At 40.1% G+C, this 13,759-nt stretch overlaps 1 protein-coding gene across 2 annotated transcripts in view; it reads right to left on the bottom strand.

The window, feature by feature from the left end:
* LOC148214158 (uncharacterized) overlaps positions 1-13,759 on the bottom strand; it is a 316,019-nt gene that overhangs the window by 91,180 nt on the left and 211,080 nt on the right. The gene's annotated exons all lie outside the window — the stretch shown is intronic.

Genomic DNA, 13,759 nt, shown 5'->3' with positions numbered 1-13,759 from the left:
AGGTATTTGGGAATTTTAAAGATTAAGGCAACAGGCAATGTATACCATTAATGGAGAATGGCCTTGAGCTACTGGAACAGATCATCTGAGATTCAGTTATTGCATATTAACATCCTGAATCTTCATTCTGTCAAAAGCTAAACAGGGAAAACATATTATCTGAAATCAAAACTCAAAAGGCCCAAGTCAGAAACAAAGCAACATTTGATGGCTGGTGTGGGTCTTCCGGGCTGTGTGGCCGTGTTCTGGAAGTTTTGTTTCCTAACGTTTCGCCAGCACCTGTGACCGGCATCTTCAGAGTGCAGGAGCACAGACAGGAGCAGTTCTCTCTGTGCCCAGGGTGATGTGACCCTTTTGTGGGTATTTATAGAGATCTGAGGGGGAAGGGGGATTGGGTGTGTGTGTGTGTGGGGGGGTGTGGATTACTGAGTGGCTGCTTGTTTTGGTGTCAGCCAAACCAGCCTGACACCAAAACAAGCAGCCACTCAGTAACCCAACCCCCCCACACACATACACAATCCCCCCCTTCCCCCGCCCCCCCAGATCTCTATAAATACCCACAAAAGGGTCACATCACCCTGGGCACAGAGAGAACTGCTCCTGTCTGTGCTCCTGCACTCTGAAGATGCCGGTCACAGGTGCTGGCGAAACGTTAGGAAACAAAACTTCCAGAACACGGCCACACAGCCCGGAAGACTCACACCACCCATCGTATGCCAGCCGTGAAAGCCTTCGACAATACAAAGCAACATTCATTTTCCAGGATCCAGAAAACGCCACGTTTGGTGGAAGAATATGAACTTTAGGAATCTGTCCTAAAGAAAGAACAAAATGAATACTAAAAATGGTTTCTGTTCCTTTGCTGTCACCTATCAGGAATGAATGAAAGGTAATTCTTTACCATTCAGAGCTTTGAATCAGGCAAGAGATTAAAAAGAATGTGTTTCTGAAAGTTGCAAAAAAAAAAAAAAAAAGGTTTGGTTACATTTAAAAATAGAGAATTTACATTCCCAAAATTTACATTTTAAAAGCTCACATATGGAATTAATATGTAAAAAAGAGAAACACAGGAATATTTGTAAAAAAAAAAAAAACCTATTAGGAAAAGTAATATACAAAACCTGAAAGAATGAAAACACATACAGATTTTAAGAGCAGATCTTAAAAAAAAAAAATACTCCAAATGCCACATTACTAATTTGGACAGCAAAAGAACCCAATCTGTATGGGTTCAACTTTCCTAATTAAGCCACTGTATACATTTTCCCTATTTTATCACTAAATCTGAGCCTTATTTACTTCATAAGTAGCCTTACGTGTGTTGATGATTGACTCTAAAATTCCAAAGTCACCCATGGCTAGTGCAGAATTAAACCTGGGTCTGTTCAAGGCTTAGTCTTAAATTCTTTAGAGCAGCCACATTGACCCTGGATATTTAAATAGCAACAAGTTTAAGACTTTTGGATCTGAAAGACCTATGGGAGCCTATTGTATGCCAACTTTGATGAAACTATGTGCAAAGTGGTGTAAAAGCATCAGAGGAGCAAATGAAGCTCTTAGCAAGCTTGATGATTATGAAGGACTCTGGAGGACTATGGGAGGTGTAGTTTAGGAAGGTTAAGTTAATTACAATTTTTATTTGTCATTTTCTTTGAAACTTGAAAAAGCATTAGCTATAGCTGAGAAGGCTTTAAGGATCCAAGCATGCTCTGTGACCTTAAGTCTCTACTTAATTGTCATATAAAAAAGGATACAATTTTCAGTCTTGAATTCTTTTTATTTTTAAATAGGTAACTTTTCCTTTCAATGAGAATCAAGTCTTTTTTTTTTTCCAGGCTGAATTGCTCATGATGATAAAAAAGAAAAATTCCAAAAAGAAATGTCACCAAATAAAAGCTATCTAGAAACTAGAGAACAATTAGCCATGATATTATTATTGTAAAGCATGCCACATTTATAATTTGTATCTGTATGATTGACAAGTTATGTGACTCATACACTGCAATTAGAACAAATTCTGATAGGACGAAATATCACTAACCCATGGTTAGGATTAAACATGACTTGCAGGTATCCAGTGTTTAAAGCACATTTCACCTGCTGTCATAGCCACAGGAGTAAATAAATATTAACATCTCTTGTCCAATGGGAAGAAATCAGTATATAACTTTGATCAGTTGGAAGAAAAATAATATGCTAAGCATCACACAGGGGATTTGTTACATGCAACAAATCACATGCTTGCCAAATAAGGAGGTTTTTCTTGTAGAAGCACCATGAGTTATGCTTCCTTGGGGAAAAAAAGATACTCATATGCTACCTTGTGGCCTATGGAAGTATATAAGTTAAACTGATACCTTTAACTGAACAAGCCATACAGTAAATATTTCTCTTCTATAAAGAAGTCTGTGCATTGCCTTTGTAACACTTCAGAAAGCTCAGAGGGTTGCCAGCTGGATAATCTGAAGATCTTTTCAGCCTTAAATGCTGCAAGCCTACATGTGCTTCCTTGGAAATAAATCCAATTGAATCCAGTGGGGCATACTTCAGAATAACCATGCATAAGATTGGACTATTCAACACAGTAGGTGATGTGATGGGAAACAGTACTTGTTGGCTGCTGCTGCTGAGTGGCAACCAAGAAGAAGGGGAGTCTCATTTCTTTAAGAAAATAGAAAACATAGGAAGCTGCCTTCTACTGAAACAGACCATTGGTCCATCAAGCTTAGTGTTGTCTACTGAACAGAGTTAGAGACAGGAATCTTTCCCAGCCCTACCTGGAGATGCCAGAACAAATCTTGGTAGGTTTGCATATATGCACTACAGCCAGCTCTCCTCCCATAGCAGTGGAAGGGAGGTGATGATGAAGGTAGAAAGTCAGCATTGAATTTCACCTCCTCAGCTACCACTGCAGCTCAAAAGACACACGATTCTGTTAATATAGCTTTAGACATGGTTCCATCTTATTTATTAAATAACAATGGTGTGCTATTAAAGAACCACAGTGAGATAGGGGTTACATTGGGACCAGACTGTTTCCTATTTGTGATCCCAACAAAAACCTCTAGCTGTGAAACTTAGGAGCAAAAGAAGTTCCCAATGATGGAAAAAGATACAGGTTGGCATGAGTGAAGATCATGGCTGGGATTAGTGAAGATCAAACAGGTGGTTCTGATATATACAGGGTGGCCTATTTAGGCATAAGATTTGGTTTGAGCTTCAGGGGCCATAGCTGAGAATATTTTATGATCTCTCTCATCGGTTAACTCTTCCGCTCTTCTTATAAAAGAACACTTGAAGTCAATAGGAACTATGGGCTGTTGGAAACTCTAATTTGGATTGATTAAACCACTTACTTTCTGATGCAAAGTAGCCTCCAGAAACTATTTAAGTTAAATGGACTTTTCTATTAAAGAAGAAATAGAATCATAGAATCACAAGGTTGGTAGAGACCTTAGAGGTCTTCTAGTCCAGATCCCTGCCCAGGGCAGGAATCCTCAAACTATCCCAGAAAAATGGTTATCCAACTTTTGTTCAAAAATCTCCAGTGATGGAACATCCATAACTCCAGGAAGCAGGTTCTTTCACTGTTTAACAATTCTCACAGTTAGGAAATTTCTTCTTATTTCAAGTCTGGACCTCTCTCTGTAAAGCTTCCCCCATTGGTTCATGTCCTACCCTTGGTCACTGTGGAGAATAAATCCACAACCTTTTCCTTGGGATAGCTGTTCAAGTAATGGAAGGCTGCTATTCTGTGTCCCCTTAGCTTTCTCTTCTTTAGGCTAACTATATGGAGTTCTTTTCACCGCTCTTCATAGGATCTTTCTTGCTTTCCTCTGCACTCTTTCAAATAATTTTGAACTAATTTCAAATGTGGACAATTTATCTATAGTCACAGGCTCTGTTGGAAGTTACATCCAGATTGACATACTGTGGAAAAGTGGCTCTTGTCGATGCTTATTTTTGGCTTGACATTGCCCGTGCTGTTTACTGCAGCCTATCATTCTTCCTCCCGTCTCTGTATTTTTAACTAAACAAGATTATAGTTCCTGTTATTATTATTAGAACAATCTTTCCAGATTTCTGTCTACTGTAGAATAAATTGAGATTTGTTGAATATAGTTAATTTTCTGTAGTTTAGATATGTGCTTTAACAGAGGTAGAACAATGCAGTATAGACCTTTCAATAGCTATTAACCATGACAAATAATTGGCTAGGACTTCAGAAATATGCGAGAAGGAAAGTAGACACATCCTACTTCCAAATGGTATTTAGTTGGAAACAAGAAGCTGGGCTAGATCCAGCCTTTCCCTCATCCCATCAGGCCCCTCTTATGTTCCTAAGGCTGCTTTCAGAAAAGGAAACGGGAAGAAAACAGTATTGACAGCTGTTTTCTGCTCCGTTCCTGCATAAAGTATAGATGCTGGGAATTGATACAAGAAGAGTACTTTGATCTCAAGATAAATAGATTGAATTGCCTGTTAATTTTAGGACTATGTGTACTACTGAGTTTTAATAGTAAACTTGCCACATTTAGTTCTTGGATAAAAGTTTTGCCAGTGTCAATTAAAAAACAAAACAAAACTGGCTACTTTTCTAGTGTTATTTTTTCCCCACTGTACTAATTTGTGGTTTAAATGGAATTGTCAAACCGAAATATGAAAGGGCAATCATGTTTGTTTGAGCTAAAAATGGAACAGTGGGTGAAAAAAGTCCTCTTGCTATATTTATGATTCTCCAATTACTGTTATTATTTTGGTCTGAATCAAATTCAGCCTAACAGCACAACTCTATGGGGTTTTGCTCAAAGTCAGTCCCGCTGACTTCAGGCGTGGTTTATTCCGTTGAAGGTGTGTTTACTAAAATTAACCAAGAGGAGAAACATCAAGGGCAAGAATACACGAACTTGTAATTGAGTCACCAAAGTGACACCTAGGGTACCTATGCTTGGATCTATATCATGTATGTGTTTTTAAGAGCAGTGCCTGAAGTCCAGTTAATTGAACAGTTCCATAGTTACATGTCTGTTTAAGTGTTTGTTTGATGGAGGAGAAACAACTTCTCTTGGTTTCAGTGCATTTACTGAAAACAACATGGGGTTTGGGATCAACTGGCTGAAATATGCGAAATATCCCAAGCAAGATTTTTGCTAGGCATTAAGTGATATTATTTTGCCTGCAGAACCCATAAGGCCCATTAAAATGTTTTTGGGAAACATGATTGGCAAATGTGCAGCACACCTCCGCATTCTTTTGGCACGTTCCTAAAGCAGGGACTTCTGAATTTGGCTTTTAGATTCGTTTTCAGCCTGCAGCTTCTGGCTGGTGCTGTTCTGAGCAAGGGTGTCTGTCTGTAAGCATATGTAGTCAGATACCGATGTTCACATGAAGTTTGTGATTCAACAAATGCTTTTTTTTTTTTTTAATGACTCATGGACTGTTTTGCTGCACTGGAAGAGTCATGACCCTCTCTCCCTTGCCATTTGGACACAATTTGCACTGCCTGGTTTACCCTTGGCGAGACTCACAGCTGGTCTGCATGATACCCCATATCGTTTTTATGATAAATGAATGCTTTTCTTAAATATCTTGGCCCTGCTAGAGTAAACGCTATGCTGCCTCTGAGGACAGAAGAGCTTCTATTAGATGCTGATATTGCCCAGCCTTTTCTGGTTTAACAACACCCTCCCCCCCAGTTACTTCCATTGTTTTACTTTTGATACTCCCTTTTCTCTTTTCTATCTTGGCTTATATTGCGATCTTATCAACTGCCAGTTGGTTTAAGGCTTATGTTTCCAGGGATTTTCATTTCCCGTTTGGCTTGTTCTCCAGATAATTAGCTGTAATCTTTCTGTATGTATTTGGAAAGGTACTGAACTGCTGTCCGCTCCCAAAGGCACCATTCCACAAACAATAAAATAATGATGATGCTACTTTAATTTTTATTGAAATCCTCCCCATCTTCCACTTAATTCCACTGCTTTCAGGGGCTGCTGCAATTACTATTATACAAACTTGCTCAATTTTATGAGTGTTTCATGAAACACTCCATGACAGATGAAAGGTGCTGAATGTCAGGTAAGGAAAAAAAAATCTATTGCCTGATTAAAGATTTCAGGGTAACTCTTTAATAATGAACACATCTGAACATGGATCTCTCACTAAGAGCCATATTTCACATCATGAGTATTTCAGGAGCTAGATACTGTAAACTCTCCTCTGATTAAAAGGAGCAAGTATATCAGATTTTACCACCACCACCCCCGCTCCCCAGCCCTGTTGTATCTTGCATAGCAATATATAAATGTTCAAACATTCAGCAGAACATTAGCAGGAGAGGTGTATTCTCCTAAAGCTATATGCACATAAGATCATAATGCCATGAGTTGCAGAAGGTGCACGGGCACATCAGTTTGTAGCTAGGCTTTCATTGTCAGCGGATGTTGGAAGCAAGGCAAGTAAGACCAGGCCAGAGCCAGAAAATGTGGTTTCTAGGGCTATGCAGAGCTCTAGATTTGAAGGGCAAAATGTGATTTTGTTTGCAGTAAACATTTATAAACAATGATAAAATGTATATGGTCCTTATAAATGGCTTGATGATTATTTATCTGTTGATGCTAAACAAGAGGCAAATATAAGTGTAGATGTAAGTGGTTCTCTATATATGGCTTTAAGTATCCAGGATGCAGAACCTGTAGACACAATCTTTACCCTGATATGGTAATCCATTGGCCCTCTGTGGATTTCTAAAGTCTCCTGTTTATGCACCCACCCAAGAATTCCGGTTGAGAGGCAGTCTGGTTAAAGGCACTGGCCATCTGGCATCTGGCTAAAGGCACCAGGCTAGAAACCAGGAGACCATGAGTTCTAGTCCTGCCTTAGCACGAAGCCAGCAGAGTGACTTTGAATCAGTCACTCTGTCTCAACCCTAGGAAGAAGGCAATGGCAACCCATTTCCAAAAAATGTTGTCAAATAAATCACAAAAATCACATTTGTCTATGTGGCTACCAGGTGTCAAGACTGACTTGAAGGTGCACGCACACAGAATTCCAGCACTGTAGGCTAGACTAGGAAATTGAGAAATTATCCCAGAAACAATCAGTAGCAAATCACTTCCATAACACTGCCAAGAAAACAGTAGGGATGTCATCAGGAGTTAATTTCAACTAAGGACTTATTTCTTTACTCCCTGTGTATCATTCCACACAGAAATGAATCCTGTATTAATTAAGATATTATATTTCAATAAGATACAGATTAAAGAGTTGACCAATATTCTGATGACCAAGGGAAACTTTACTTGTTTTCAATAAGCTCCTTCCTATCTTATATAATAGGATGGGAGGCTCAATGAGAGAAATCTAAATCATGAACACTTTTGCCCATCAGCATTTCAAATATATAAATATGTTCCGATTTGATCCCAATATGTTTAAGTTTGATCCTGACTGTTTTTTCACAGGCCCTGCAAAACAACTTAAATTGATATGCAACCAAGTGTTGAAAAGGCTAATGGGGAACAAACTGTAGAAGCAGGGCCAACTCTTTACTTTGCCCATAAGTGGAACTACTTGAGTACTCACACTGTACACAACAATGTTCACCAGCTCTTGATGCTTTGCAAGCTTTGACCCGAATTGATGTTTCTCTTTGTAATTCTGCAAGAATGTCTGAGCCTGATTAGCAATTATGCATGATAGCCTATCAAGTAATTAAATTATATACACTTTTCTTCTGGGATGGAAGAATGCTCATGTTTCACAGGATGTCTGCATGAAAAGGTCTGTTTATGTTGTGCTATTTCTCCCCCTGCACAATTCCTGCTGATGAAGTTATCATGGAGAAAGTCTTGTTCCGAATTTCTTACGATTCTAGGAGATCCCATTCCTAGAAAATCAAATTAGGCCCGAAAATTGTTCAGATATTTTATTTTAAAATTTGAGTGAGGATTACTCTTCTGAATCCTGATGGCACTTATATAGCCACTCATGGAAAATGGAAAAGCTGCCTGTTATCATGCTACAAATTTAATTCCTTTTACACTGAACACATTGCCCATGTTCATTTTGCCTTTGCCTAGCTGAAGAATGTTTAAGAATAATTGTGCATGGCCAAATGGTTTAGTGAAAGGCCTGCCTTGCAATCCAAAGTAAGTAGCAGTCAAGATGGAGCCCTGAAGGTCACAAAAAGGTAAAAGAAGCTAAGGGATATTTTCCAATCACATGCTGTTCAGATGTTTTAGATGATAACTCTTATCAGACCAAATTGCACTTAATGCAGCTCAAGATATCTGGAGAGCACCGCATTGAGAAAGGCTATCTTGGAGAAAGAGACAACTGGCTAAAGTTGTGTTGTCCTTGAAAACTGGAAGGGCAATCAGGGAAAACTATAAACATGTGAGTTCCTGTGCATTTATGTTCATCCATCTGACTTCATTTTGTGAGGGTACCAAAAAGGACCTTCATCCAAAAGCGTTCCTGTAATTTGGGAAGGTACAAATGAAGGGGATTTCCTTTAGATACTATGAGCCCAAATCTTTCTGAGCTTTTAAGATCACCATCAACATTTTACTTGGAAGTGCAGATGCAGAAGCACATCTTGTAGTGGGGAAACTCTAACTACTAAGGCAAAAGGCATGCATATTATTATGTGTATATGTATGGGTGGTCTCACTCTTAACCATTGCGTGTTTTAAAGGTTTGGATAGAACGTTTATAATGCGTAGCTTTATAAAAGTGGAGTCCTTGCAACGCAGCCAAGAACCCTGAAAAATAAGGCTTCCAAAGGCAGAGCTATATGGAATATAAAACATGCTGCATATTCTGATATTACATTGGTCTGTTGCTGCAGAATAGAGCCATCACATGCTCTTGCTTGTTACAATTTTTCATCTTGAAGTTGCATAAGACAAATCAGATACTTAATGCTCCTGTAGTTAGAAAATATATCTTAATTGGTACATAAATATCTCAGCACAGCTTTCAGGAGGAGCTCGTTCTCCCAGCTTCCATCTCCATACTGATGGTATCTGTGGGTGCCCCATCATATTGCAGGCACCTCCAGCAGTGTTTTAATTGCTTACAAATGAAAACTGCACATTCCCTGAAGCTCAAGAGAATGAACTAGGCCAGGCCTAGATATATATATTAGTGGAGGTGTTAGAAGAAGAGTGTCATATCCAGTTGGAATCTGAGAACATCTTAAGGAAATCAAATATTTATATTTGCAGTTATAAAGTGATGATTCTGACCTACCTTAATTACCTTCACAGATGTTGCTAGGCAAGATTTAAACTACTCTTATCTTGACCTCTACTGAACAAGGTCCATCTCAGATGGGCATCTGGATGTACATCTGCTGAGCTCCACAGGTCTCCTGTTCAAACATCCAGCAAGCACACTGAAAAATTTAGAGACCAAGACACCTGCTCCTAGACCATTCTGTTTTAACGAATGCTCAGAATTCATCTGTAAATGTATATTGTTAATTTAAAGCCTCCTATTCATTAATTAGAGGCTTAGTGGCAAGTGCCACGGAGCTATCTGCTACGCTGAAGGTTGCCTTAAGCCCTTGTAAATGATTCTCTGATAACGAGACGAATCCATCTTCATTATTTGGCCACTCCTGTCTGAGGGTGCTCTGCTTCCTGTAAAGCAGTGTGTCACTGGGCATGGTAGAATTAAACTTTTATCCAAACCAGATTCTGCACTTTCGCCTCTTTTTTATTCCTTGAGTAGTTCCAATTTATTCTGCCTAAATGACATCTGATTACCTAACATGCAGAAGAGCAGGAAACCTAACCTAAAACAGTCATTAGATCCCTTGTTCTGGCCCACTGCTTTTCTTCTGGTGAGGGGGATGGGAAATTTCCAGAACCCTTTGCATTTAGACTGCCTCAGATATCAGACATGGTGTAAAGAAAGACTTTTTCATTTTTCTTCTCATAGAGTTACAGCTTAAATAGGATGTCTGTATTTCCCAGTAGAATACAGGAAATTAATTTTAAATCTGAAGAATAAATATCTTTTTGTTCAAGTTGACTTCTGCAGGCTTGCTCTTTCAAATATATTATATATCACTCAAGGCAATCTCAATTCACACAAAATGATCCAGAAGCAGAACAAGGAAACCCACTGGCAGAGAAGTAAAACTGTACAACTCACTAATTTTGCTCAGGCTTTCACTTCTGAGCTGCTGAAGCTACAACCCTTCTCTCAATTTCAGTAAACCTCTATTATGGGTTTAAGTTGAGGCATCGAGAGTTGAATCTAATCACTGATTTCTTAAATGCATTATTTTCCCTTAAGCTAAGAGCGCGACAAGTGAAAGACACCAGCTAACCTTTTCTAGCAGATGGTCTCTGTATGGAGCCGTTGCTAGAGACATTGAATACTACCTGGCTTGGCTGTTAACACATTAGGGTGTTTACAGGTATTATCTACTGCTCTCATGAACCATGTTAAGCATCAGTGACTGGAACAGATAATTGTAACTCTAATGAGAAAGAGCTCTCCCAAAGTTCAGATACTCAAAATACTTGTCTATATGGGAGAAGAAAAGAAAATGAAACTTATTAGAAGTAGCTGAACATATTCAGACTTTTAATTGCGGCAGAATAGCATTAATAAACCCTGATGGTTAGATTACAGAATATATAGTAGTTTTTTTATTCCGATGTAAGCTAGTAATTGCCAGTTAACTGATACGATATTATAAAGAGCAGATCAGCAGCTGTCTGCATCCAGTAGCGCCCCATGCAATTTGGATTTTAGTACAGAAATGGACTTCTAAATTTTCAGTAAAGCTTCTAGTCATTGTAGGAAAAATTGGAAAAAGTGAAGGCAGTGTATAAACAAGAATCTGTATGCAAAAATGCTAGTCCTTTGAATAGATCCAAGATCTGTGCTTCATACTGTTTCTTTGCCCTTTTCTATTGTATTTTCTTATTATTTCTGTTGTTAAAAACAATGACCAAATTTTCCATGATAAATCTCTGTGAGCACCCTTTCCACAAGGAAGATATGCTTCTTTGGGTTAAGGTTGGACTGAGAAAAGAATTCAGCCTTTGAACATTTGTCACATAATTCTGCAGAACGGAAATCCAACATTTGAGGGGGGAGGGGGAAGAGTGTATTTATTTTTAAAAAACAATTTAACCCGTTTTTCATTCACCATAATCCCAGAGTAAACTGAGAGGGTCCTCTGGACTGTTAATGCCACCACTTGTCAACTAGATTCATGCCCCTCCTGGCTGGTCAAGGCCACTCGGGAGGTGACATGTGGGTGGGTGCAGATGATGGTGAATTCATCCTTGAGGGAAGGGGTGTTCCCGGTCATCTTTAAAGAGGCGCTGGTGCATCCCCTCCTCAAGAAACCATCCCTGGATTCCACCGTACTGGACAATTTTCGTCCAGTCTCCCACCTTCCCTTTTTAGGGAAGGTGGTTGAGAAGATGGTGGTGTTGCAGCTCCAGAGGATACTGGATGAAATGGATTATCTGGACCCTTTTCAGTCAGGTTTCAGGCCTGGATATGGGACGGAAACAGCATTGGTTGCACTCATAGATGATCTCTGGCTGGAGTGGGATGGGGGTAGTGCATCCATCCTCATTCTTCTTGACCTCTCAGTGGCTTTCGACACCATCAACCATGGTATCCTTTTGGGCCAACTTAGGGAGTTGGGTGTGGGTGGCAGTTTTGTGCTGGTTCACTTCTTTCCTCTAAGGTCAGTCCCAATCGGTGTTGATTGGGAATGAGGGGTCCAGCCCATGGCCCCTCTGTTGTTGCATACCACAGGGTTTGGTACTCTCACCACTCCTAACATCTACATGAAGCCACTGGGTGAGATCATCCGCCACCATGGATGAGGTATCATCAGTACGCAGATGATACCCAATTATACATCTCCATCCCAGGTGCCTTAAGTGATGCTGTGACTACCCTTTCGCGGTGCCTGGAAGCTGTAGGGGATGGGGAACAATAGGCTTCAGCTGAACCCTGGTAAGACAGAGTGGCTGTGGATTGGAGACTTCTCTGTATCTGGGAGTTTACCATCTTTGGTTCTCGATGGACCAATGACCTGCCCCAGACAGACCCGGTGCATAACCTGGGGGTCCTCCTGGACTCACAACTCCTGCTCAAGGAGCAGGTGGCAGTGGTGGCCAGGAAGGCCTTTGAGCAACTTTGTGTTGTGTGCCAGTTACACCTGTTCCTGGATCAGGAGTCCCTCCAGTCTGTCACTCATGCCCTGGTCATCTCTCGTTTAGACTATTGCAAGGCACTCTACATGGGACTACCCTTGAAGAGTTTCTGGAAGCTACAGCTGGTTCAAAATGCAGCTGCAAGGGCAATCATGGGTGCTCCAAGGAGGGCACATGTAACACTTTGCTTCAGGAGCTGCATTGGGTTCCAGTTTGTTTCCGGGTCCAATTCAAGGTGTTGGTTATCACCTTAAAAGCCCTACATGGGATAGGTCCAGGTTACCTGAGGGACAGTTTCACGCCCATTACATTGACCTGTCCCACCCGGTCCAGCAGAAAAGGCATGTGGTGGATTCTGCCAGTGAGAGAATGTCGACTGGCAGGTCCTAGGAGGAGAGCCTTCTCTGCTGTTGCCCCTGCCCTATGGAATACTCTCCCCCAAGAGATGGGGCGGGCCCCTACCTTCCCAATTTTTTGGAGGGAATTGAAGACTTTGCTTTGTCAACTTGCCTGGGGCAAGGAAAGATACAATCATCCCTGGGGGTGGCTGGTGCCTTGACGATGCTCCCTGAGTTTATTAACATCTAATTAACATCTGCCTCTTGGAAGTATTATAAAGGAAGTGTGTTTTTAACATTTTAAATTAATTAATATTATCTATTCTATTCAATATTTATTCTATTTTTACTGTAAACTGCCCAGAGTCACTGCACAATGAGATGGGCAGTGACAAATTTGAAATATAAATAAAAATAAATATAAATAAAAATTAGGTGAGACTACAAAATAAAATACTCCATAGAGAAAATTCCTCTCCCTATCCTGTTTTAGAGGGTAGACAAAAACTTCCCAATTCCATGTGTAGGTGAATGTCTGAGAAGAAGGAAGGAAGGAAGGGAGAGGGAGAGGGAGAGGAAGAGGATGAGGGTGAGGGTGAGGGGGAGAGAGAGAGAGAGAGAGAGAGAGAGAGAGAGAGAGAGAGAAAGAAAGAAAGAAAGAAAGAAAGAAAGAAAGAAAGAAAGAAAGAGGAAGGAAGGAAGGAAGGAAGGAAGGAAGGAAGGAAGGAAGGAAGGAAGGAAGGAAGGAAGGAAGGAAGGAAGGAAGGAAGGACGGACTGTAGACCTCATCCTTTGGGGAACCAAAGTTACAAAACTTCAGAAACTCAAAGGTTACTGCCACAATCCATTAAAGGAGCTGAATGATTGTATACCAAATCACATTAATAGTGGCACTTATTTTTAATGCAGTGGGCATCTTTACTGATTATAGTCCTACATTACCCATGCATACAGTCTATGTATACCTGCACATGAAAGAGAGAATATGTAGCCAGGATTCATGGCAGCCATCTCCAAATGTAGTTGTGAATATTGTGCTGAAATCAGACATGTTCAAAAATTGTTCAGCTAGGAACTTATAGATCTTAGATGTATTGAACTTTGCCTATTCTTTTGAAGGCTAAGGGTGTTAGAATTAACATTTTTTTCTCTCTACGCCCCCTTGTAAAAAAACAAACATTAACCCTGAGCCTGTACAGTTTTGCATTTTGAACTCATTTA

The sequence above is a fragment of the Python bivittatus genome, unplaced genomic scaffold (genome assembly GCF_059951505.1).
Source record: "Python bivittatus isolate LINGU-HERP-01145 unplaced genomic scaffold, Pbiv_v1 ctg000700_np1212, whole genome shotgun sequence".
Lineage (NCBI taxonomy): Eukaryota > Metazoa > Chordata > Lepidosauria > Squamata > Pythonidae > Python > Python bivittatus.
This window is presented reverse-complemented; position numbering and strand designations above follow the sequence as displayed.